Genomic DNA, 27,658 nt, shown 5'->3' with positions numbered 1-27,658 from the left:
CAAAAACATACCTCCAGGCTGTGTAAGGGCGCTTTATAAGATAAAGAAAAAACAATGAATGAGAAGGTATGTCAAAATGACTGACTGGCAGCAGTGTATGATCCAGATGATTGTATGATAAATGTGCACTTTTTTGGGAAAGTGTTTCTAGCAATATAGGCACACTCTGAAATCCTAGATGGCTTGGTTTTTTTTTTTTTTTTTTGTTATCTTCTAAATCACCAAAGTAAGACTGATGGCAATTCTATAATATAATGAACTCATGATAGAAGTCCGTGGTACTTTTGTAGAATTTGTTGTAATAGCATGTGTGGTCTGTTGGATTCAAACCTGGGAACTGAAGTCCACTTTCCTAATCCAGAAAGCCACCACTGTCAGATGGAGAACCTGTTCATGTGACTATATTTTAAATGTTTAAAGTTCCTTTAAAGAACAGTGGTATTGTGAGTTACTGAATTATTACACATTTTCAAATCACACTGCTTGTTGTATAAGTGCAAACAACAAAAACACTTCTTTTTTACAAGCTACCAGTACTGCCATGGTCATCAAAACCTTGAATGTTAAACAGTATCAATCCAGTTTCTAGTCAATTGTTGTCATGCAAACAGGGCTGTAAATACCAGGTCTGTGACCCACTGGGTTTGGGGACACTCCAAAATATTGAATATGGTGGATAAGATTAAAAAATACTTTTTCCCACCAGACTTTAATGCCATTAACGGCATCATATGGATGATTCGTACACAAGTTAGCAGTCATAAAAGTGTCTTAGTCGCAAAAGAATGGTGCCTAGAATCTGATCCAAAAGATAAAGAATTAAATGTTTTTTCCCCATCATTAATACATAGATATAATTTTGATCACTGACTTATGGAACAGACGGACTAATATAACACAGTAATGTGCTCCCTGCCAGAAGCGAAAAAAAAAATCGCATCACAAAATCAAAGTTTAAATTTATGAAAACATAAATAAGAAATAAAGTTGAAAACCCCCAACCCAAGTCTCTCTCCGACATGCTAATGTACACCTCCCTGGCTCTGCTCCCCCGTACCGTATGCTGCCTCTCAGCACACCATACTTCATGCTGTGGCCACAGACAGCCTTGCTATCTTCTTTAGTGGATCCTCTCACAGCTGCCGGCGACGGCTCCTCGCGGCGGGCGGCTCGCTCTGCCCTCCCGCCCGCTACCCGTTCTGTGGCCTCGCTGCTAGAGGTATATGAAATCCGTTTTATTTTTTCCCCAATTCCGTTTTATTTTTCCCAAATTCCGTTTTTTCCGTTTTAATATTTCTGAATTTGGTATTTGTTTTTTATGCTCATTTTTACCATAAAAAAAGGTGTCTGGTAAGTGGAAATGAATAAATGTCCACAATTTAATAGGATATAACAGTCGATTTAATGTTTAAAGTCCTGCAACAAAGAAATACTTTTCAATTAGTCGCATGCGTCTTTGCGAGTCCAGTCCACAGTATGTTGACAGCATTTACGAAAAAAGCTTTTCCCCTGAGGCATAAAAGTCCGTGTACTGTTCTGCTCTGTATTTAGCGCTTAGCGTGGAGTTTCATAACTTTCTTGAATGTGTGAGAGGGGAGGGAGCAGCTCGCTTGGACATCGTGTTGTTGCGTCGTGTCTCGTCGCGGCTGGAACGCGCGTTCACATTTGTTTTCAATTGTATTTGACGCAAAATTGCGGAAAGCATTTGGCGTTGTGAACGCAGCTTTAGCATGCAGCGCTGTGGAAGTGACGTACACGTTGCAGCAGCTCGGGCGGTCCCCCGGCATGTTTGCTTTGCACTATAAGGTTCCATTTTCTCCGAAAACTGAATTTCAGACCAGATTAGGACGAATTCCGCAATATTCCGCGTTTTATTCCAATTCCGTTTTTATTGGCCATTTCCGCGATTCCGTCCGCGATTCCGTTAACACGGATTTCATATGGCTCTACTCGCTGCTCCGGTTCGCGGTTCTGCTATAGCGGGTGTTGTTGCAGGCAGACCTCTTGGCCTGTCTCCCCAACAGTTCCAGTTTCCGTGACCCCTCTTCTCCTGAGCTGCTCCTCGGGCAGTGGCCGCGACTGTCAGCCCTGTCGGCCCTGTCGGCCCAGTCTCCCTTCAGCTTTCTTGTCCCGCTGGTTTTTAAGGCGCTGTCCCCACACCTGCTTGCGGCCACTGCACACGTTATCCAGGGTTGGTTTGATAGCACAAGACTTGCAATAAAAACACTAAAACCACAAACTCAATAAATTAGAATTAAAACTGGAATTTGGCACTCAGAGAGCGCAGACCTCCGCCACAGGTTAAATCAGTCACCAACAACAATAAGAACACCATATATAACAAAACAACATTGTGATCGGAGATGTGATCGGAGCGGTGGGGTGCAGTGCGGTGCGGCGTGGCGTGCCCTGTCGGCGGGCCTGCCCAACTATGTGAAAGACTGCCCTATCTCTCATGATCCTTTAAAAAATTCCTGGATCCAGACAGTGATCCGGATCATCACCAAAATTTAATGGATTCTAAGTTAGCCAAAGACCCACCTTTCCACAAAGTTTCATTGCAATCCGTCCATAAATTTTCCATAATGTTGCTAACAAATAAACCAACAAACCAACAAACCGACGTGATTCCATAACCTTCTTGGCGGAGGTAATTAGCTATAAGGGTAAAACACCAAGTTCACGACAACTGATCTCGTCACATACAAAGTCATTTACTGAATGTATTCTCAGTCTGCGACTGCTTGAATTTGAATTTCACTTGATGCAAATTCAAAATATGAATGAAATGTTAATATAACTATGACACCAGATGTGGACCTTCAACCAGGATCCCAGGTGTTAGGTGAAATCCTACTCCTTGAGCCATTGGTTACTCTGAAGGAAAATACTGTTTTTAGGTTTGAAGTTGTGCAGCACAGTGACATAAGGAAGCCTGTTCATTGAAATGCAAGTCAAATAATGAGGTCATGATCTTTAAAATTTTTGGCCCATATTTTCTTCCACACACACGGAGTGGCACACCTGGATTGCAGCGTGGAACGGTGTGTTGGTGTGTTTTCTCTCCATGCTAAACGATCCACTGTGGCTCTGCTGAAGTGTCCATGAGCTGAGGCAGAATAATAATTGTACCAGCTGAACTATATTGGTGGGAAAAGGTTGTATTGCTTTTGGTGTGTTAATGCTAGCAGCCAGTGGCTAGTGGCGAGCAGCTCCTCCAGGAGGATGAGTGAGGGAAAAAAAAAACAACCAACCCGGAGTGATGCTGGACTGAAGGGAGAGCTGACTTTAACCTATAGATTTTTGTTCTTGAGTGGTGTTTGTTTACATGGTACATGGTTTGTGTGTTCTTCACTAAAAGTAGGTCATTAGGCAATCATTTTAAATAGCTGAGGCTGCACTTAAAATACATGTTTTAAATTGTTTCGAAAATTGTCGATCAGTTGGAATTTTTTAATAATTAATATGCTTTTTTTATGTCGTCCAACTCTACTTAATTATAATTGTTAAAAAAAACAAACGGTGTTTTCCCAATTTTACTGTGTGAAAAACATTAAGTGAGAAGACTTACAGCTTGTTCATGCTAACTCAATTCTTGACAGGTTGCTGAACAACACAAATTCTGCACATCTGACCCTGGAGGAACAATCCTTCAATGTTTACCTGAGTAGATCTGATTTAGCTGTACCAAGTGTATAAACTTTTCTCCTTTCAATACAAATGGCTTCAATGTTCGAAAATAGCGTGACTGTGGTTCAGTGAGGAGAGCGGTCATCCCACAATCGGGATGTTGTGAGTTCGATCCCTGTCTGCATGTTCAAGTGTCCTTGGGCAAGACACTTGACCCTGCATTACCCCAGTGTTGTACGTTGCTTTGGACAAAGCGTCTGCTAAATAAAATTGTAGAATTGTAGAGAAACAAGTCAGAATGGTGTAATTCCTTAAACTGATATCACTGGAGAGTCAGAACACAACCAAACCTCAAATTCAGCCTAATCGCAGTAACAAAACCAAAAGTCAAATTTAATTGAATCAAAAATGTTCTGTAGTGTATGTGACTCATTGTTTTCCCTGTTCTGAAGGTAGTGAGGTGGCGAGGGAACTCCTGAGCTGGGCGTTGGGTGAATAGCTATGGACGTGGTGGGTTGGTGGTAGGGCTGCAACTAACGGTTATTTTCATAATCGATTAATCGGACGATTACTTAAACGATTAATCGACTAATCGGATAATGACAAATTTTTGCAGTTTCCTTTACAATTTTGCTTCAAGTTGCTTTAGGTATATCTAAACAACAATAAAGACCATAAAAAGCGTTTTCCTTCAGTAATATTTTATTACAACTTTTTCTTTCTTGAATCACTGTGAAAACTGTAAGTACAATAACAGACGTATTTGCATGTTGTTCAAGATATTTTTTTCTTCATCTGACCAATGATATCACAGCATGACAAAATTAAAAAAAAAGAGAACAGACATGTGCAATATGTAAACAGTGAGCGCTGCACAGAAAGTTTGTGTGCCGTGAAGGTTTTATTGTTCCATCTGTGCTGACATCCTGGATAAGCTTGTGATCTTGTGAGTTCATCTGATGCTGTTTAGCCTTCAGTTTAGTGTCGGCCTGCTCACGTCTGTGGAAGTTCCACTCTGCTCCTTGAATCTCCTCAAGCTCTGCTGATGGCGTTATCTTTGAAGGCACTGTTACTCTGAGCTGGAGTGTGTGCCCAGTGCAGCGGACAGAGGCCCACCCATGCTTCTCTTCCAGCAGACGCATAGCTACTATGTTGGCCCCATTATCGTGAACTACAGCTGTAATTTTGGGCAAGATGTTGAATTTGATTATGATCTCCTCCATCCACGTCGCTGTTTTCTGCAGTATGTCTTTCCTCCAGGGACATGGTGGCCAGGTTGAGCGTCTTCATTTCCCAGTCTTTGGTTATGAAATGGCAAGAAACTCCAAGGTATGACTCCCTGGCACAGCTGATCCACACATCAGCAGTCAGCACCATGGAGGTGACCTCTTCTAACATCTCCTTTACCTTAGAAGAGAGGGGTGATTTTAGTAAAAATGTTAAAGGCGGAGACAAAATTAAACAATTCTGTTAAGATTTGCCTCATTGCAGACATTTAAGTTATCAGTATTAACTCATCAGTAAATTAATATATTAATCAGCAAGCATTTTAGTATATAGTTTTAGTACTTTATTCTGTTATGAAATAGATATTTGCTCAAATATTGTGTGTGTCTGTGTGCTAATTATAAACTTACCTTCTGAAAGGTTGCCTGATATTTTTCTTCCATCAGCCAGGTGAAGTGGGTTCTTGATGGCAGGATGTATTCAGAGTTGAACGTCTCCACCATTTCTTTAAACCCGTCGTCGTCAACCATGCTGAGAGGCGTCATGTCTTTCACCATGTTGAGGATAGCTTGTGTGTAGATGACGGCTTGTTGTGGACTACATGTCGACTGCTTTTGTACAAAGGCATCCATGGCACCTCTGCTTCTTTTGAGACTGCGTAAATGTGATGAAAGGAAAATGTCAAGATAATTTGTTACATATCTCTAAGCTAGGCATTGTATTTATTACACATACATATACACACACATACACACACATAGTATTTCTGCCCCAGACCGGATCAGCAACATACTAAGTGAATTGTTTACGTTCATGTATTCATGTTTCATAGACCACTTTAGAGCAGGTAAGCCGTTTAAAAGACTGGAACCGACAAGTACAGAACATAAAAAGAAACCCGGTTTTCTACAGAGGGAAATGTGGTAAATAGAAGTTAATAAACTAAGGATCGACCAATTATTGGCCTGGCCGATAATATCGGCCGATATTGGGCATTTTTCTAATAATCAGCATCGGCCTTTTTTTCCACCAATATCCGATAAAAATTTTTTTTACCGTATTTCCCGCACTATAAGGTGCACCTAAAAGCCTCTAATTGTCTCAAAGCTCAACTGTCTGCCTTATATTTCGGTGCGCTTTTTTTCAGAAAATACGGTAATAAAGACCACCCGGTCGTCAGTCTGTTGTCTTGACTACGGCTCCCATAATGCATTGTGATGTGATCACATGAGCAAACAACTTCTGCTTGCTTGTAGCTAAGCTAGCCAGTTCCAAAGAACGGCAAACATGAAGCTTGAGGCAGATTCTCCGCCTCTAACCCGTCAGTCACCAGAACCACAGTTTGTCCTCCAGTCTCCCAACCGGAGAGCACGGCGCGCGGCTGCACAGCCGCGAGGAGCGGCCGACGCCGGCGGACGGCCCGCTCGCCGGGACGCCAGGAGCGGTCGGCCGGCAGCGGTCAACCGGCAGCGGATTACAGTCCAGTCGGCCCCACGCATCTTCCGCCACGCACTCACGCCACACATTGAAAACTGAAAAAAAAATGACCGGTAAATGTGTCTGGTGCTGCTGTGGAACCGGGAGGAATCAAACGCACGCCTGTCACAGACCGACCGCTGATTTTTTTTTTTTCCAGTTTTCAATGTGTGGCGTGAGTGCGTGACAGAAGACGCCGGCCGAGTCGGTCGGGGCGACCGGGGTCGACTGGTTACCGTGCCGAGAACAGACTGCCTGCCGAAAAATGACTCCCCCACGGGGGCGCGCATCGATTAGTGATAACATTGATTTTAACATATTTTTTAGCGTTGCAGTAGCCTACAACTTTAGTTCAACCAGGATTCTCCATTGTTATTTTATTATTATTTTTATTCCTACAGTACAGGACATACAGGGGACAACATACAAGAAAATGAAGGGAAGAGTTGTGTTATCAGCAGCGGCGAGCAGAGAGTTGAATGCTACATTTTGATGCCAAAATGTTCATTTTTGCTGCAATGAATATCGGTTCAACATATCGGTTATCGGTTTCCATAAGTACCAATAATTGGCATCGGCATCGGCCCTAAAAAAGCCATATCGGTCGATCCTTAATACTATTAAAAGCCAAGACTTAGACTACAGGTTACCGCATGCAGGAAAGCTAAAGCTAAAGCTAGCTTACCGAGGCGACTCTTCGTGCATCTCCAGCAGGCCGACGTGCTTTCTCCGCCCGTCTCTTTCATGGAGGTGGTTAGTTGTTGCAGCCCTAGTTGGTGGACCTGGCTCCATAAGACAATCAGCTGAGTGAGTTAGTGAACGTGACAGCAGCATTTCAGAGCAGAAGATGTGCTGTCCACCCTGTCTGGTTGGACTTTTGGCTGACCACCCTGATTAAGTTAGCAGGCATCTGTCACCTTAACCTGAACTGAACGCACACTTGGTGAACTTTGAAAAAGAGGTGATAGCAGGATGTGTTTTCATACCACATGCGCTGTCAGGTATCTCAGGAGAGCTGTCGTCTGGAAACCTGCATCCACCCAGTGTCATCCAAATTCGACAGCGGCCGTTTTCCAGTTATCTCGGCCATTAAATTCTGAAAATGAAAGCTGGTTGGAGCTGCTCTGCTTTGACTTGTTTTCAGCTTAGCTTGATAGAAGGTGCTTTTCAGTGCTTTCCATCATTTTTTTAATTTGCTCCCCTAACTTCTCATGGACCTCATGAAGTAGGTCATGATTGTGGACTTCACAACCGTCAAGCTTTTCTACTATTTTAAAATGCCTGAAAGCATTTCCTGTTTCTTGGACTGATCAGGTGAGCATTGCTGCCGCCGTCTTGTTCTGTGGCTCAGTTGGTAGAGTGGTCATCTCACAGCTGGGAGTTTGGTTGTTTGATACTCCATCTCCCCATCCATATGCCGAAGTATCGTTGAGCAAGACACTGAAACCCTACCTGCTCTTAGTGGATGGATTGAGTCTCGTGCATGGCAGGTGCGTCAACTGGTGTGTGAGTGTAAATTGCAGTGTTATACTTTGAGTTCTGGTCAAGCAGTGTAAAAAACACTATATAAGTGTGTGTAGTCAATTTACTTAAATTTGTTTGGTTTTTTTTTTTTACTGAACATTAGTTAAAGGCTTATTGAGAATGTGTTATATATGTATGCTGTTCCATCTGAACCGGTTATTGTTATAGGTAGCTGTGGATTTAAAAAGTCAACTGCATCTCCCATTGGGCTTCGGAAACAGTCTTGACTCAAGCTTGTAGCATTTGAGAGATGTTTGGTCTCATCGTCACATTGACTCTGCTTTCAGGCTGCAGCAGGGTCAGCATTACAGAAGTCATCTTTTCAAGCGACTCTTGGACCGGCTGTTTCAGTAAAGTCCAGAGTTTAGTTTTGCTGCTTTCGCCATGACACAGCCACACCACACGCCAGCTTTGGCGGGGCACCTGTTTTTTATTTATTTTTTGTTTTTGTTTTATTGCTGTCACGTGCACATCTGCAGTTTCCACTAGTTAAATATTATCCTTTTTCAACAGACTTTTTTTTTTTTTAAATGACCCAATTCTCTATGCTTTTGTTTGAAAAGTTGCAGTTTGACTTGGAAAAGCTGGAACATTGTGTATAGTGAATGCAAATGAGAGAGTGCTGAAATGCTGCTCGCTCACCTGTTGTTTCTCTTTTTTGGCAGTAAACGGGAAGAATTAGTTGTTACTTTATCCCTAAATGAAATTGCAGTTCTCCTTTGACTGTGTGAAATGCATTACACGTCCTTAACTGTGGAAACTGTTTACATAAGTTATTTAGTTAAGATAGACCTCATTTTGGGATTACAATGAATGAATGAATTAACAAACTTTATCTTTTTTTAAATATAAAGATGTGATATCATTATGCATAAAACAACATTTTAAAAGGAATGGGAGGAAGCACCATTTAAAAAACAAAAATAACAAAAAAATCCCAAACTTTCTTCGTCACTTTACTTCTTCTTCTCACATGTGGAAATTCTTTTAGCACAGCAGCTACATATTGTACAAAGATACTAACAGTAAGAATAAAAGAATAGTAGAAAATTAATAATAAAAATATTAAATAGTATGGAAGTGAATATGGTGTAAAAATGAAATAAAAATGTATTGGCCCAAAATGCTTTTTCATTTTGGGCCAATCATTTTAATTTCAGACTCAAAATTAAAATGAATTATCAACAATCCAAACTGCATTTTCATTTTCGTGTCCGCCCTGCAAAAAAATGTCCTAAATTTCAATTTGACTTTGCAATCTGAGCTGCAGAGGAGAAGTGGTGACAGTGAACATGTGTCCCAGGATCAGTGCTCTGTACAACCTGTAAGTCAGCAGCTGTAGTTACCTGTGGCTCACTGGTACAGCGTATGTCTTTTTTTTCCACCTATGTTCAAAGCCATTTACTCATCATGTAAGGGTGTGATATTCAGCCTCCTGGTGCCTGCAATTCCATGTCATTTTTCAGTTTTTATCTGGTTTTTATGATCAGCTGCTATTTTACTGCTGGTCATTTATATGGAAAGAACCAAATGGTAGTTACTAGGGTTGGGCGATATGAACAAAATCTTATATCACGGTATCAGAAATTTCCTATCACGGTAACGGTATATATCACGGTATTATTTTTCCCATGTAAATTCAGATAATTGCGTAAAAATATCTAAACTCTCAAATTTGCTCATTTTCCTCTTTTATTTTTTTTTAGACTCCGGTTTATATAAGTTCAATTATTGAAAAAAAAATCACAACATGAAAGAAAAAAAAGACCTGAGTTTTTAGCGTCACTCCCAGAGCCGCTAGTCTCTGTGTCCGCCATTATGGCTAGCACCTCTCCTGGATTCGCTGGTGTTGTTCGAGCGCACCCTGTGCTTACCTGACCAATGAAACACAGCGAACAAACCCCGCAGGACGTCGGGACACGCTGTGAAAATGCACAAACGCACCCAAACAATTGCGCTCCAGCTGTCCTGTTAGCGAGTGCAGACGACTGTCCACTGACTCAGAGAGCTGCAGCAGACATCTGCTCTCTCTCCGGTATAAATGGTATTGCAAAATTTCCACAGGTATTAAACTTTTACACCGTCACACGGTATTATACCGTCATACCGCGCAGCCCTAGTTGTTACAAAGATAACAAAGATAATTTCAGTATTTTATGACACTTTAATATCAGGAATTGTGTGGAGGAAGCATTACATGAATAATTTGAACTTTAAATTAATCAAAAGTAGTAAACTTCTCGGAAATAAAGTTGAATTCTTTTATTAATATGAATTGATACGTTTACATTCAAATGCCCCCTCAGTGTCAGAGTTGTTATTGCCAATCTAACTATAGGTTGTAGTGCAAGGTAAAACATTTTTTGTAAACATCTTTAAAAACAAACAACAAAAAAGTAATTGCAAAAGATTGATTATTGTAAATATGCATATTATTATGGCGAGTGCTCTCACAGTGCTCATGTGAATCATGTGCAATGCCAGAAGGAAATCACCTGCTGTCTCCCTTCTGCAAATTAAACTTCCCCCTGACTGCTAGCACATATTTTTTTTTATTGCCAGTAAATGCACAGACTCAGCCATCCTTATATCCCAAATGTGATTGGTCAAAGTCTCTACATTATCGCAGCTTCTTGAACAATCTTGTCCCATTCCAACACAGTTCATAGGCGTAAAGGTCAATTTTAGTCAGTAATGAGATGAAACACTTCAATCTTGTCCATACAGCACTATAGTTCCTTGAATGGCACTTTTGCATAAAGCAGTTCTAGCAATACTCGGCTCAACTCGACTCAGTTTTGGTTGTTTTCCATCACAATAGAACTCCACCTGGGCATGGGTGGAGTGGTCATAGCAGGGCGACCCGAAACTCCAGTAGCGTCATTTGTTGTGCGACGCCCCTCTAAGCTCCTGCTGAATTCTGTCGCTGGCCCCCAGACAAAGAATTGTCTGCATCTCACTGTTGCTGCATGGGGTGATTTCTGTGCATCTCTGATCGTTGTTGTTGGGATTGTGCTTGTGGGGTTGACGTTTTCGGCTCAACTCGGCTTATATGAAACCGCGGCCAAGTAGGTACTAGAAAAACGACTGGTATCAGGAACTAGCACGTAACAAAAAGCCTGAAAAAGGAGGTGAGTCCAACCAAGTGGGTGCTTGTGGGAAAAGCCATAAGTTCATGTGGAGCGTATGAAGTTGTCGATAACTGGAGTCGCTGAGTAGGGAAAAGTGGTTAGAATCATTTGTATGGCTGGTGTGCGGTATTTTTTTGGAAGTTTGTGAAAATGTTTTGTGATTTCTCTTGTTGTAGCACCAACTCCACACCCTGTCTTGCAAACAACTTTTTTCTGTTTAGGCGTCTGTTTCCTCAGATCCTAAGTAGTCCCAAATCATTGACGTGCCGTGTTTCTGAATATATCTCTATGACTCACATCACTCTCCTGCTCGCTTGTTTGTTGGTGGGCAATGGGCACATAATTCGTGTGTGTGTGTGTGTGTGTGTGTGTGTGTGTGTGTGTGTGTGTGTGTGTGTGTGTGTGTGTGTGTGTGTGTGTGTGTGTGTGTGTGTGTGTGTGTGTGTGTGTGTGTGTGTGTGTGTGTGTGTGTGTGTGTACATACACAGCCTATGTGTTTTTTTCTGTATTTGGAAGTGGAGCAAATTTTATTAGAAGCTTCACACAGAATGCATGTGATTTAATATGCACTTTAACTCACCCCTTTTCAAGTGTTCACGCTTTTCAAATATGAAAAAAAAAGCATTATCATCATACATGAAAAACTCACCGGAGACATGCATGGGATTTTTCTTAATTGAAATAACTTGTGTGATTTCGTACAGCCGATTTGTTGGAAGGTTTTGGAGGGGTTTCAGCATTTCAGACAGCAAGACTTTTAACAAATTTTATTTGGGGTGTAGTGATGACTGGCCTTGCCTACTTATTCCTCATTGCACATGATGTGATTAGAAGTTTAGAAGTAGGTTCAAGTCATTTGATTTAGACATGGTCTTTCAAAAATAACAATGAACTCTTTGAATGAGGTCCCTGTGTACAAGGACACTTTTCAACGTTTGGTTATATTCTTTTCTTCCTTTTTTTATGATCCTTAAGCATTAAATATTGGAATGTGCTTTTTGTGCTCTCCCCTCCAGGTTTACCTGCAGTCATTTTTGGATGAGATGGCGAGTGTTGTGCCTCAGGACACAATGTCGGCTCTTCACCCTACCACAGCCACGCCCCCTGATGTGTTACCAGCTTCTCCTCGAGGCCTCGGCTCCATTGCAGCCCAAGACCAGATTGTCACTAAGGAGCCAGCAATAGCTGAAACACCCGAAGTCGCCGTAACATCGGAACACAATGCTGCTCCGGCTCTTACTCCAGCTCAGCCTACAGACCCGAGTGTGGGTGCAGAGCTCCACTTGGGGTCTGAACTGGTTTCTGGCCCCCTACTGGCGCCGGTGCCTCCAGCCACTGCCATGAACGCCAGCTGTAAGATCATGACTTTCAGACCCACCATGGAGGAGTTTAAAGACTTCGCTAAATACATGGTCTATATGGAAAGTCAAGGAGCTCATCGTGCTGGGTTGGCTAAGGTGAGGACAACACAACTACACACATGTACAGACACACACAGGCTTCACACGGGACTCACGGGATTCTTTGTTTATCTTTAACCCCAGAAGCTGCTACTCTGGATTGTTGAAAATAATGTGAGGGAGTCTTCCCTCATGTACCTAGTAACAACAGTTAACTGATATGAGCACATATCCTTATGTGCCTAATTGTCTGTGCTTTTGTCCCAAAAGCTTACATGCGTCTGTTGTTGTGTACAAATAAACAGAATACAATATAATAATTTTAAGTAACAAGCAGAACAGTAGAGAAAAAAAACTATGTACAGCATAGCTTTAAAGTTCTAAAAAAAGAAAAAAACTGATCAAAAACAAAGAATAGAGCACAAGAGCTGTAAATACTGATAATCTAGAGCAGCGTGGTGTCGTGGCCTTTTGCAGTACAACACTGCCATCTACTGGATAAAATAGTGTACATAGTCTGCCAGACAATTGACCACACTGGTTGCAGAGCCATGAAAGTATGCTTGCATAATTAAAGATACATTAAGGTGCTTTATTTGTCATTATACACTGACTGTACAACGAAATTCATCCTCGGCATTTAAAGCTGTGGTAATTACGTTTTTTTTTCTTGTTTTAGAGTAAATTTAGCTTTACTGTCATACAGTGTGATGTAATAGTAGTCATTTAGTTCAAAAACTGTCATCGGTGAGCTCTCTCAGCCTTATAAATAAGCATTTTACCCTGGCGAAACCCGGAAGACGAAGTCGCCTTGTCTTAGCACGGTCCGGGTTCTGATCCGCCAATCAAATTTCGAGGTGAGGAGGTGCGGGCTTAGCACAGGCGAAGCCAGCCCCCAGCTTCCTCTACTAAAGAGTGTACGCGCTCCTCCACGGCCTGACCCGCGACCAGCCCCACGTCCACCACGGCCTCTACTCGCCCTGACACCGCTTGTTGATGGTTGCTCCATCCAGCCGTCTTCCTATTCATAACATAGAAGTAAGCTTTGAGGCCTGCGTTCGTATTTCTCCTCTTTTATTTAAACAATATATCGGTATTACAAACAGTCCATATTAGCTTAAGAGCAAACAGCATTTAAATAAGCATGTATTTAAAAGACGCGTACCGGGGATGAAGCCATTTTTGCTCACAAAATTAGTGAAAGAATCCAAAATTCACAATCTCGTGCGGAGAGGGAGGAAGAGGACTATGTGAGAAGAACGGGGCGTGGTTTACAGTTCAAATCCAGAGAATTAGGTAGATGAACCCATCTTTTGATGCCACTGAAGCATTCCGTAAGGAGCAGTGGGCAGCTGCCAAGAGCGCCCAGCTAATGGTCAGAATCACCTGACTGGAGGGTTGACCTATCGTGCATGTTATCGGTTGATGGGGGAAACCGGAGATCCCGGAGGAAACCCATCCAGACACGGGGAGGAACATGCAAACTCCACAAATCGTAAATCGATAAGATAATGTTAAATGATGCTTCACAATAAAACAAAGTGGTGCTGGTGCTGAACTGGCCTCCCTGCAGGGAACTCTTTTCACCAATAGAAACGAATAGTCCCATCAACAAAGGCCCGGCCATCAACATATTGCTTGTGTTCTTTTGGGAGTGAAATGTTTACTTTTTTATTTACATTCAATACAGCTTCCCAACCTTGTGCGAATGGTGGAAATAAAAACTTTGAATGCCCTCTGCGTAATAAAAATGTCCCAAGTAAAGCTCAGTGTGATCTTAGTGCATCCAAATGTTTTTTTTTTCTTCTTGTTCTGTAGGTAATCCCTCCAGATGGATGGAAGCCACGCCGGTCCTACGACACTATTGAGGACATGGTGATTCCAGCTCCCATCATGCAGGTGGTGACTGGTCAGTCAGGGTTGTTCACTCAGTACAACATTCAGAAGAAGTCCATGACAGTGAGTGAATACCGCAAGCTGGCAAACAGCAAGAAGTAAGTAGTGATTTTTGTTTTTTTCTTTCTGAATGTAAGCTGTTTCGTTTAAGTCTTTGTGTTTCACAATAATTGATGCACTCCTCTGAGATATTTGTGTTTTTTAAACAAGGACACATGCTTGTTAACAAGAACGTTTGTCTTTTCCCACAACAGCCAATACTTATACTCTAACTAAGCACATTTGAGGATTATAATATTATTGAAGTTGAGAAATAAATACATCTCCGCCAGTGTCACTGCAGTGTGAAATCACTTTTAATTATTTTACCATATCTACATTTGAAAATTTACACATGTTAAAAAAAAGCAACTAAGACGACCATGTTTAATGTATTACAGCAGCGACACAGTTTTCAAACCAACTCTGATTATATCATTTTACAGGTACTGCACGCCGCGCCACAAAGACTTTGATGACCTGGAGAGGAAATACTGGAAGAACCTGACATTTGTATCTCCTATTTATGGCGCTGATGTTAGTGGATCCATATATGATGAGGTGTGTTTCATGAGTGTATTGGAGTTGTTGTTATAATAATGATAATAACATAGTAACAATGACAATAACAATGATAGGACTATTGTGCCGTTTGTACAAATGAGGAATGATTAAAATACATGTTTTCTGTCCAGGATGTTCATGAATGGAACATCGGCCATCTCAACACTCTGCTGGATATGGTGGAGCAGGAGTGCGGCATCGTGATTGAAGGCGTCAACACCCCCTATTTATATTTTGGCATGTGGAAGACCACCTTCGCCTGGCACACTGAGGACATGGACCTCTACAGCATCAACTATCTGCATTTTGGACAGCCCAAGTCCTGGTCAGTCAGTTTTTCTTTCTTGAAGCCTTCTGTGCAGCAGCAGAATGATTGCTGGTGTTTTTCAGCCGTTAACGGCTGCGACTATATGGAGGGTTGTTTTCATGATTGGTTGGAGTTTGTGACGCCATTCTCAACAGAGTTCTACAGATTTCTTCACCAGAATTGGCTCAACACTCAAAGATCACTGGAACACTGGATCAACACTCTAAGCAGCCGTTAAATAGATTTCAGATGAAGTAATTTAATTGCTGTATGTGAAGAAAATTCTTTACATACAGTAATAAGATAACAGCCATCTGCCTGTTAATGGGCACGTGGTGTCATACATTTGTCAGCAGCACCACCTGGTGGCCAGATTATGCAAGACACAAACGTAATCCCTTCACCTCTGGGTGAAATAGACCAGCCTTTATGCATACGGCCATCTCTGATGAGCATTTGTCTCATTTCTTTGAAATATATACCTCAAAAACAATTACTCCTGTCATAGGTTAGTTCAGCCCATGCATCATTATACAAGACACATCAGAATGGACTTCAGTAGATGATTCTTATTGAGATACTTATTAAGAATTATTCCAAACTAAACATTGAAGCACTTGTAGCTCACTGCAGAATCACTCAGTGCACACTGACTGTATAGTATTTTTTCAGTCTCAGGTTCATGCAGAAAGTCTCGTCAACCTGCCATTGTTGACATACAGGACCAACTTCCTTTTTAACGTGACACCAATAAAGCTGTCATAATGTAGACACAGTAGATGTCCCCAATTGTGACCTACATTTTAGACAGTGAGAATCAGTACACAGTGTTGAAGTGGAAACTGCTGCTGAATTCTCCTAGTCTTCACACTGAATTTTAGCAATGAGACTGTGGAAGTGATTCACAGCTGTGCAGCCAAGTGATTTGTCATATTTGCATACTAGTATGCTGGCAGTAGTAAGACGATATATTTTTTGAATTCATAGAAGAACTTTGCTCCCTCTCTACCTCCAGTGTTTGCTTTTATATATAAATGCTTGATCAAAAACATTTCTTCTGTCAAACAATACTGGTTGATCTGCAGCTACATGTAGCATATCTAGACCTTAATTTAAGAAAACAAACCAAAGCTCATTATTTTTACTGAGTCTGATATGCAGTAGAAGTAGAGAGCAGACACACAAAAGGTGACTGGGAGTCATTTCTGCATCATTGTTGCATATGCGCCTCAACTTTCTGTCACACACCTTGGAGGTTCAGAGTTCCAGAGAAAAAAAACCTACTTTTTTTTTTCTCCTTTTCTGCCCTTTTATTTGGATCTGTTTCATTTTTTTGCTTCACCTCCACATTGTTTTCCATTGCTACCACTGCAGGAGGGGAGCACAATCCACACAACTGTCAGAAATACAGTATTACCTCGGTGTGAGAGCGCGTTGGTTTCTTTTCTGTTTGCACCTTTCTTCCAACTGTGCTTCTCCTGCACCTTCCTCTGCTTTCTCGTCCAATTCCTGGAGCTTTTTTTGGTAACTGTATGTGTTCCTGCTTCCCTTCTCTTTGATTTGATCTAATTTAAATCATCATCTAGTTTTCACACATATCCTCAACAGTGGGTCTAAGTCACTACCCCTCTGTCTGTGTGTGTGTGCGTGTGTGCATGCGTGCGCGCGTGCGTGCGTTCGTGTGCGAGGAGATGAAAATGATGTTCATTAAGCTGGAGACAGCTGGTGTTGGCACCGCTGTGCATGTAGTACTTTTCTTTGGTCTGGATACCACCAGCGGAAAACGTGTGGCCATAACTTGACACCGCCTCGTATCGAGTAATCGGCACGTGTAAGTTATGTTCTGAGCGATGCACACCAAAATCTTCACTGTCATATGCACAGTTTAGTATGGAGCTGCATCATTGGCAGGTAAATGTGTGCTTCTGTTTAGTAAAAACTCACAAAGTAGTGACACAGCAGTGACATTATGCTGAAAACAGCAGTAACTTGATGTGTTTTTCTGTTAAGGTTCTTTTAATTGACATACTTGCTCTATTATGTGGAGCTTTGGCGCCATCTACTGTTGTACTAAAGACACTCCATTTTCCAGCTGTGTGTCTGTTAAAATATCGCACTCTTGTTTCACCATACAGTAATGTGAATAATTTCTCATACAAATTCTCTGTTGAACTTTTTGGAATTTTCATTTACATTAATGTGTTTTTTTTATGTGGGATCTTACAATCTACCCTGTGAAAACCGTACCTGGCATATTGATTTGTTCTTTAATGAAATCAAACACAAACTCACCATGTTAAACTGGTGGTTCAGTCCAACATGCACAACCTTCAAATGTCTTGCATTGCTTGTTCCTGAATTTTGTAGTCTTTACATCATTCCTCCCTAATTTGCTCCCAGGAGGTTTGAAGAACAGCTTCTTCTTTTTCTCTCTTTTTTTTCACCATTTAAAACAGCTTTTCTTCTTTCTCCCACTCTTTCACTCTGTTGAGTATTCTGACCGGGCTCTGTTCTTTCTCCTGTGACTCTGCCTCTCACTTGAGCTATCATCAAGCCCTTTCACCTTCATTTTTCCCCCCGCTGGAACCGAATCATTTTCACTTTTGTACTTGTGTGGTGGGGTAATTACAGGCTGTTAAACAAGAGCGTGCCCCTTTAAAACACACACACAAGCTCCCTTTATCTTTCTCTTCCTCTCCTCTCATAGTGCAGCGGTTTGTGAAATTAACTCCATTCCCCCTGCAACTCTGCTCCCATCAAAGTCAGCCTCCGCCACACACACACACACACACACACACACACACACACACACACACACACACACACACAATGTGTATAACATCTCAGCCTCAGCTGCCAGTCACTTTTTCCTTGTCTTTATTCCTTCAGTATTTTCTTTCTCTTTCTTTTCAATGCTGAACCCCTCAATCACCCCTCTTCCTCAACACACAACCGTAGATGCGCTGTCAGATAAAAGACGAGCCTCCGAGCATGTGAAGGGAAGGTAGGAAAAGGCTGACGAAATGGAATAGAAAGGGATATGGTGAAGCATAGCCCAGCTGCAAGTTCCCGGAAACAGGACAGATTTATTATGAATCCATCAGCTCGCAGCCCCCCTCTGTAGTCCAGCAGTTTTCAACCACTCTCATTTGACGGCTCCCAGAGGACAGACACAGAGAGCTGAAAAATCTGCATATTAGTTACAAAGTAACTGCAATTCAGACGGTGGACTGGTCGGTTTAGGTTTAGATTCAGTGTTGGAGAGCACGTTCTTTCGCACCACTTGAGAAAACCCTGCTTAGGTTTTAGAAAAATTGTCTGCTTTGAGTCTGCTTAGTGGTTTCCTCTGGACGCATCCTGACTCTGTCTGTCTTGTAATTGTGTCCACTTTCAGAGGTGATACCTTTCATAAGGCACTTAAGTATTGAATAATTTAATGTGAATTTGTTGCGTGAAGTAGTTTTCTGTTGTTTAATGACAATATCATTGATCATTTTGGCTACTTACTTACTTTACTGCACAGAAACATCACTGACATATCTAGAAGGAAAGAGAGGAACTTCTTTAGTACATTAAACTTTGTCTCAGCTGCAAGTTCTTGTCGCCAAACTTTGCAAAAAAAAAAAAAAAAAAAAAAAAACTTTGTTAAACATTCCAACATCAGTATAAATGGCTTTTCACCCTGCAAGGGTCCCAAAGCACTTTGCACTGTATTATCTTATTCACCCATTCACACACCAGTGGAGGCGGCTGCCATCCAAGACACTTGCAATTCAGGGTTCAGTGTCTTGCCCAAGGACACTTCGACATGCATACAGAGACGGGATCGAACGAACAACCGCCCGATTGAGAGACAACTGCTCTCCCCACTGAGCCACAGCCACCCCAATCAGTATGCCCAAAACATGTTAGGATATTTCAGTAAGAACTTTATAAAGTTATAATTCATCATGGTCACAATACAACAGTTAATTAATTACACAGTATTCCTCTGGACTAAAGAAAATAATTAGTTTTCCATGACATTGCAACGATAGTAAAAAAAAAAAAAAGAAATACACAAAGAAGGAAAATATTACAACCACCTCACCAATTATTTAACATTTCACCTGTGTTGTACTTGGCGTGACTCCAGTCCCTTGTCCTCGCCAGTAGCTTGCATAGCGGCAGACATATCTTCCCCCAGAAGGCTTCTCATCACTCAGTACTGAATAGCATCACAGCAGAGGGCCTGACCAAATCCGCACTGTCCCACACCTATAAATATTATAATTCTAAAGTTGTGTATTTGAATAAATAATATGGTTTCATGAATGTATGTATGTATTTCTGGATAAATCTCACTAATATATGCTGCCGTGTTTCTAATGCTCTCATGACTCCTTAATTCCCGACTCGCAGGAATGACGTCCCACTGTAGATAAATCATATTCTTCCTCGGAGAGGTGTAAGAGTTCAAGCCTTCATTTGCTGTGTGTTGTTTTATTTGTGTTTCTCGCTCTGCTGCCGGAGTTTCATACGTGTTGCTGCCATGGTAACAGCGGCCTTAGGAGGGAGGGAGCGGGAGATCACACGCTGATCGGCTGATTTGTTTAGTGTTTGTTGCTGGGATAGAAGGGATCATCGGAGGGATGTTCTCTGATGGCGGGTGCTTCACAATTTTGTGCACATTTACACAAAAAGCAGCTTGCAAAGAGCGTGAAACACTTTGAAGGGATACTTTAACACTAGCAGATATAAACTCAGTTTCTTCATTCCTGACTCTTGAAGATCATTGTTGATTTCATCTTCAGTTCAAATCTGTAGCTCTGACGCAATTAGGCTTTCTTTCACAAACACTGTAGCCTGTTGTGGACTCCACTGCACTTATTGTTGTAGTCCGTTGTATCTTTCAGATGTGGCACTGTCTTGATATATCTTTAGACTTGTTGTCTCCGTAATGAGAGCAGTGGGAGTATTTATTCCAGAAGCTGTTAACTGTTTGAGTTGCATTTCCTTAAAACAGCGATGCTGTTGCACATGTACATGTTGTGTGACACTTGCTTTTGTAATTTGAAAGGGTTCAAACTGTTTGCCGACAATAGAAAACTATCAATGCAAGACAGTAACTGTGGTGTAATTGGCACCCACTGATAGGTTAAGATACTATGTCAAAAAGTTAATGAGGCAGAGCGATGCATATGCAGAGACAAAGTCTTGAGTGCTATATCTGGTCACATTGGCACTTACGATAATGCCTTTCGGCAATTACGAGTCAGGTTTGTAATGAAAAACCATAACCCAAGGTCAGATTAGAGCTGAAGTATATGCAAAGTTTTCAGCTATCTCTGAAGGATAATGGAAACCACCAGGACTCAGAAGTTATTACTTTTTTATTGTCCTTGGTCTTATAGCCACAGGACAAATTACAACTCGTATAACGTGATTCATTTTTATCATCTCACTCATTGCCCATTATGTTTGGGTGCAAACTGCAGGAATTAGAAGTGTGGTCACACTCTCTCAGAAAGATTATGGTCTTCATGTCATGACAGAGTTACAGACATTAATTGCATTTATTTCCCTCCCAAAAAATTATTTTCACTAAAATGTAATAACTTGAACACAACTTCATAGTTTTATTGACAGATGTCACATTTCTAACTTTTACTTCCTTACCTCCGCAGTAGTTAAAAAAAAAAAAACACTTCCTTGATAGTTGTGAAAATAAATATTGATTAAACAGAAGTAGTCTGCATTGATCTGAATGTCTGAGGTGTGGCCTACAGGTGGCAGTGTGGCTCCATCTTCAGTCTCGCCCCTCTGACTGAAATGGAATGTCTTTTTTTTAAATGCCTCCATTTCTCTATGTCTTGTACTCATTCTTCTCCCGTGTTAAGTGTTGTTGCCTCTCACGTCCCTCCATCTTTGTTCTTACTTTTTCATTGTGTACTCCAGTTTCTCCGCTTGTTTCAAACATCGAGTTGTCGGTCCTTCAGTAGAAGAGGAAAAATGCGTGCTTTGTTTTCACCTGAGGTTGCCTGAGGTCTCTGGAGGTTTATACAGCCCAGAAGAAATAAATGCTGTAATAAAGGGTGTGTAATAACTCCACGAGTGAACAGATTCCAGTTGAATTCATTCCCTCCCACTCAATTCACAAAAAGACCTGCGTTCTACATGTAGCATATGACTTTTAGAGTAATGTGTCATACTCTGACGTACCGAGACTTTATAGAAGTGGGAATGATTCGCTCTCACTTGACGCAACCTTAAAGAAAACACAGCCAGCATATAGTCACTATCATTTAAGCAATTACCCATTGATTTGTGTCAATGTGTGAAGGCGTGGCTTTTTAGACAACACTAGTGTTCGCTTACAAGCTATGCAATCAAATACTTATTCAACTTAGATGTGCTTAATTTTGCACATGCTGTGATAAACCTCAGACACAAGAAAGTAAGCTGAGCAGGAAGTTGTACAACTTAAGTTTTCTTTCCCCTGACCTGCTGTTTGTGCATATTGGTATAATTCATGTTGCACGGGTAAGGGACCAATGTCATTTTCTTTTTTAGTTTATTTTTATTTTCATCTAGTTTGGATTTTTTTTTTTTCAAACCAGATTACTTTGGATGCACAACTTCTCATGTATATTTCATTACATATAAACGGTGTTTGAGTGGCTGACATGCCAGAGGTTACTCATTTTGGCATAATTTAACAGGTGAATTCACACGCTAAGTGTAAATATTCGAGGCATGGTTAATGGAGCACCTGTTTGCACTAATTTTATTAGCTTTGGCCATGTCAGAGTCCAGTGTTAAAAACTGTCTGCCTATTCCTGCTGTAAGGAGAGAAAACTTCAGCTTCAAAATTTCATTAGTATGTTCAAGCCATTTGTTTATCACATATTTTTTGCATACCAATTCTCTGTGTCTGTCTGTTTTCTAATATTTGATAAATCATAACTTACATCTCAGGAAAAACCACGGGCCTAGGTGGAGGACATCCCCAGGACCTCTGTCCCCACCCACTCACCCTCCCAACACCCTCCCCACCACCCCAACCGCTCACGACCCCTCCAACTGTAAACACTCCCACACACACACACTCATATGAAGTTCAGAATCACCGACTCCAGCCTTCACTTAAATTTGAACCTTTAACTTGAAAAAGACTTGACATTTCCCCCAAGTCAAAAAAAAACCAAAAAAAAAAAAACTTAACAGTCTGCTATTTAAAAGTGTGTCATGGATCAATTAATTTTTCATTTGTTTCCTGTATCAGAATAATGGCAAGGATTCCCTGCAGCTCTGCATCCACCATCTAACAGTCTCCGATCACAGGATAGCGGAGCTTTCTTGAGCTGAGCGTGGTACTTGCAAATTGTTGTATATTTTCATTGCAAAGACTACAAAGCGGCAAACGGAAACATGCAGAACACCTGGACGGTGTAGAACTGATGGAGAGGCAGAACGTTAATCTTTCTTCCACAGTAGTGACACAAAGACCAGTAAGGTGAAGCCCATTAATTTTAGATTCAGTTTACAGGTTGCCCAATTTTGATGGATCGGTAGATTATAATGATAGTGTATGACAGAATCTCTGTATCCACACACATACACGGTCCAAATTTTCCCTGTTTTTTTTTTTTTTTTTTTGTGCTTTTTGTTGCTCTGTGTTATTGCTATTTGGAGCAATCCGTGGTCATTCTGGACCTGGGGCTGGCAACCGCCGGCACTCGTGCCTCCATTGGCACGCTGTAGCATAATCACTGTCAGAGTGACAGAGACTCTCTGTGTGCTTTATTGTTTGAAGTCAGCCGTCCTGGATGGAAGCAGCTCCGCCCGGTCAGTCGCAGGCAGGACATTTATGCACGACATGTCCATATGCGACCTGTCTCTTTGTGTTTGAGTGGCGGCGTGAACTCCTGCCCCGCAGCGCACACTATACCACATTTCCTACAGAGACACCTGTGTGGTGGCAATGCCATTTGCTAAAAAAAAACATTCTAAGGTTAGGTCATGTCAGCCTTCACGGATAGCCGAGTGCTTTGTGTGTCTGAAGAGCGTGAATGTGAATGGCGTCCTGTCTTTGTCAGTAATGATAATGTATTGTGATTCGTCTGTAAGAAAAAAAAAAAAAAGACTCTCTGCTGTTCAAAGTCCAGTGACTGTGGTCTTCATGCATTCAGTGAAATGTCACATTTAGCAGGATCTCTGTAAAGACCCCAAGTCTAATGAAATGTTATCTTTCTGAAAGCATATTTTAGGGCAATGTTGACAGCATTAGCTTATGGCCATGTACCTAATAAAGCGTCCAGTGAGTGTATGCTATAGTATTGAGATTTTATGGACCTTTTTCCCTTTATTTATATGAATACTTTTAATGTATTAAAATAAACCAGCAGCACGGTGAAGCAGTGGTTTGTGCTCTTGCCTCACAGCAAGAAGGTCCTGGGTTCAATTACTGGCCAACTAATTTTTTTTGAGGTATTGTAGTTACTTGTGACTTGGGAAACAGTGATTTTGGTCAAACCTGTGGTTTTGTTTCATTCTGCTCTTCTACCTTAAATTTGTGTTGACATGCGATTTCATTCATTACCAATGGCATGAGAATCTGTGGGAAAAAGGAAGTCCAGTTATGCAAGTGTCGTGTCCATTCAGTTTCTGTTCATGTTCAGTATTGGACTTGGAACATATCCTTTCGATAAAAATTTGAAGCTGCAAGTTGTACCTGCAGAGAAATTGTTTTACTGCTTATGTACATTATAAGGAAAAGCGGAAAGAAAATTTAAAAATCTAAAATGAAAGAAGCTATTGCCACCCCTTTTTTAGGCTTATCTTTTGACGGTGAAAGAATGGAAGAATGCTTAATCTCTAAAGTCTAATATCTAACTTTTGCAGTAGCTTTATTTTCTTGTCGTTTTAATGTTTTCCCATAGTTCTGTCACCCAAAGTTTCTCCTTCATAGTTGAGGCTTCAAGAAAAGTTGTGTTTTCTGTACCAGTCAGTTTTATTGTGATGCAGTGTGTCTGTCCTTCTTTCTTTCTTTCATTGTGCTACATATAAGTGATGTCAGTTTGTTAAAAAGATGAAACTTCATCTAAAACTCCTCCTGTAGTGTGACTGTATTCTTTCACCTCTCATAATATGTGGCAGGCAGGTTGATTGATCTTCATCGGTTGTCACGGTATAAAAGTCAACTCTGACAATCCTGCACTCAATCACAGCATCACGAGTCTTAATCTTTTCTTGTTTCGAATGAGAGCTCTCGGCTTGATTACCATATTGCGTGCTTAAGCGTTTTCTTAGCTGATCACCTGGTTCTCTACTTGCAGGTATGCTGTCCCACCCGAACATGGCAAGAGGCTCGAGCGTCTGGCTCAAGGTAAGCTCAAAGCCGGATGTTCCGCTTTTATATTACAATGCCATATCGGGCGCCGGTCATTCTTGTGTTGAATAACATGCAATAAAGTGGAAAAAGCACATGCTTTAGCTTTTTTTTGAGCAAACACCATGACATTATATACACTTAACCTTTAGACACTGGGCACATTTAAAAGATTCTTACTCGTCAGCTGTTGAATATCAACAGAAATTAAGTCAGCACGTCTCAGCAGTACACCTTTTCATCTCTCCTGGGCACAGCACTGTTTAGAGCTCTACTCAGAGTAAACAACCTATCTGCAGCTTTTAGCCTGACAAACACAATGGACCTCACAGTAAATAGCATACACTGCCTCTGAAAACAATCTTTCATGTGTATTCTTAGTGAGAAATGCTGATATTCCACTTTTTCTCAACACATATAAAAACATTGATTTTTTTTCCTCACCTGGCTGGGCTAAATGTAGTTTGGGAAGGAGGAGCAGCTTGAAACACTTTGTGTGTGCAGCCACTTGTGCTAAAAAGATCAGGAGGGTTGTACACGCCAAATCTGGAGGAGAGGCTGTGTGAAGTAAAGCCAGCAGTACGACTGTGTGTTTTGCAGAAAGATTTGGAAGCAAACTTACCAAACCCAGGCAATAAAATCCAAACAATCTGGACTATGTTTTGATGAAAATTGTGCTTTGGAGCAAGCGGTGAATTTTTATGCCTGCTGTGGTGTCTCCAGTGGGCATTGGCCGGACCCAGAGGTTAGAGATGCAGACTTGGAATCTAAGGTCCACAGGTTCGAATCCCACTGCTGGCAGCACACTGCTGTAGAGTTCACAAAATTCATCTGTGTGTGATAAGAATGGTGAATTTTGCTGTCTATTTGTGGTTTCAACTAAACATGGAACACCTCAGTTTATTTTGGAGTGCCTCCCCGAGCAAAAGCATATATGTTTTTTAAATATTTATGCCGAGTTTGAAAGCAGGGTGTAATGCTAACTTTTGAAAACACAAAAAAAAATGGGATTAGCAGAGACATTTGCGTTCTCATGAACAACACTAGCATTTGTTTACTGCCACGGGAGGAAAATCACCTGTGACTGGGTTTTTGTTTTAAGCCTAGAACTAATGTCTGAGCTGCATAAATGAGACCAAGTGAAGCAAAGCTCTTCTGCCTTCTGTCGTTTGACACAAGACGCATCCTTTTATCCCACTCCTTGTTCTTCTTCTTCCATTACTCTCAGTTTTGATCAATGGGGATTAACTCAAGTCCTGCATGTTGCAGAAGTAGATGTTAGCATGATTAGGGAGTGTTTCCTAATCCAAACTAGATTAAACAGACACACACTGTCCTACCACAGGCACTTGTTATGCTTTTCCTGTACCAGTGTGCAAGGAATATATTTAACACTCAGAATATAATGAGTAACAGGTAAGTCTTTGGGAAGGAGGATTTCCTTTTTTTTTTTTTTTTTTCTTAAATCAATCTCAATATTCATTCAAATCAGGCATATTATCAAAGACTAAATTTCACCTATCCATCTGAGATAGTTTGGGTGCTCTAATACAGTGTACTGTGGTCCCAAGACAGACAAACCTGTCAATAATTCCTCTTAAAACAAACACACAGTTTTAAGCCAACCACTAAGTTTTAAAGAAAGCATGCATCCAGTGAGCAACATGAGCAAAAATACATTTTCTTGTTTTTTTTTTTTTTATTTTATTTTTATGCAGTAAGTTATGTTACACCAAGTTTCTGGTTTATTCTGTTTAAAAAGCTGAATTAGATAATTCCTTGATCATGTATATATTTTAATTCTACTTTTATGAATTATCGTTGTTCTTCACATTATCATTCCTTTGACCTGTCACGGCGATGCACATATTCCAGAATGTCTGCTCAAAGCAAGCGGTAGACTTGAGCCAAGACGACTTATTTAATGAAAGCCTTCGAAGAAATGCATGAAATGAAAGCAGTGCATGGATGGAAGAATGACAATCTTGACCTGTTTACAGCTGTAGCATCAAAGTTAAAGAAGCAGTTTGTTTTCTGCCGGTAGATGTAAACACGTCACATCCGGCCCCGTCCAATCAGAACCCTTCCCAGTCCCCTGATCTTAAGCAGGATTAAATACAGGTGATTAAACATGTTTTCCACATAAGCCTCAATTTGGAGTGACTATGTCTATGTAAACATGAAGGAGTATACTTTAATTCTAAAGGATTGAATTCTGAATAATTTCGAATTGATTAAATATTGTATAGCTGTGGCCACTGCTCATTGATGGTGCTCTGAATTTTCATTTTGAAACGTGTATTCTGCCACTAAAGGTAGTTTATAGTTTGGTTTTCACCATCCAAGTGTTTGGATATTTGATTCAGTCCTACATAGCATAAGAGTACAGTTATATTTCACTGCTTGTCTCTGACACCAGCGTAGGAAGAATTCTGATCAAACTCAAATGTTAAAGTAAATTGACTTTGTGGAAATGACCCTTTTTTACCTTAACTCAAAGCAGTGAACTGGAGGAGGAAGCCACTAAGCGGCAACCGTGCTAAGTAGAGGACTAAAAGTCCAGCTTGGAACTGTCTTGGTGCGCAGCCAAGAAATGACTCCTGTTTATGGGCAACCAGAGGAAGATCCACTGGTAGAACCCAGCGGCACGATATGAAATCTTCCCCTTCCCTTGGAGATCACTGAGCAGGGGAAGGAACTGCTCATCCTACACCCACCCTACACCCATCTTCCTGGAGGAAACACACACACACACACACACACACACACACACCAACTCCACACAGAAAAGCCCGACCAGCATTTCAACCTACGTCATTCTCGTGTGAGGCCACAGTGCTAACCACTGCTCCACCCTCCAAAATCAGTCCAAGTCAAATGACAGGCTTCCACACAATCAACCAGGTGTGCCTGAAGGACACTGCAGCATCTGTTTAAGAAAAAAATTTATGTTTTTAAAACAATTTTAGGACTACATTACTGGCGATGACATAGAGGTAACATAGACGAGTAGTTTTCATTCGTAGAAGTTCAGTGCTGATTACATGAGGTGTCAGTCATTTTGTTCTTTGACATTGTTGAAAATGAAACGTAA

The 27,658-nt window shown here is 41.1% G+C and overlaps 1 pseudogene; it reads left to right on the top strand.

Annotated features, from left to right (window-relative positions):
• The first annotated feature begins 4,882 nt into the window (after positions 1–4,882).
• LOC115381579 (lysine-specific demethylase 4B-like) overlaps positions 4,883–27,658 on the top strand; it is a 46,453-nt pseudogene continuing 23,677 nt past the window's right edge.

This window comes from Salarias fasciatus, chromosome 23 (genome assembly GCF_902148845.1).
Source record: "Salarias fasciatus chromosome 23, fSalaFa1.1, whole genome shotgun sequence".
NCBI classification, from domain to species: Eukaryota; Metazoa; Chordata; class Actinopteri; order Blenniiformes; family Blenniidae; genus Salarias; species Salarias fasciatus.
Note: the sequence above shows the minus strand (reverse complement) of the source record. Positions and strands in the feature narration are given on the sequence as shown.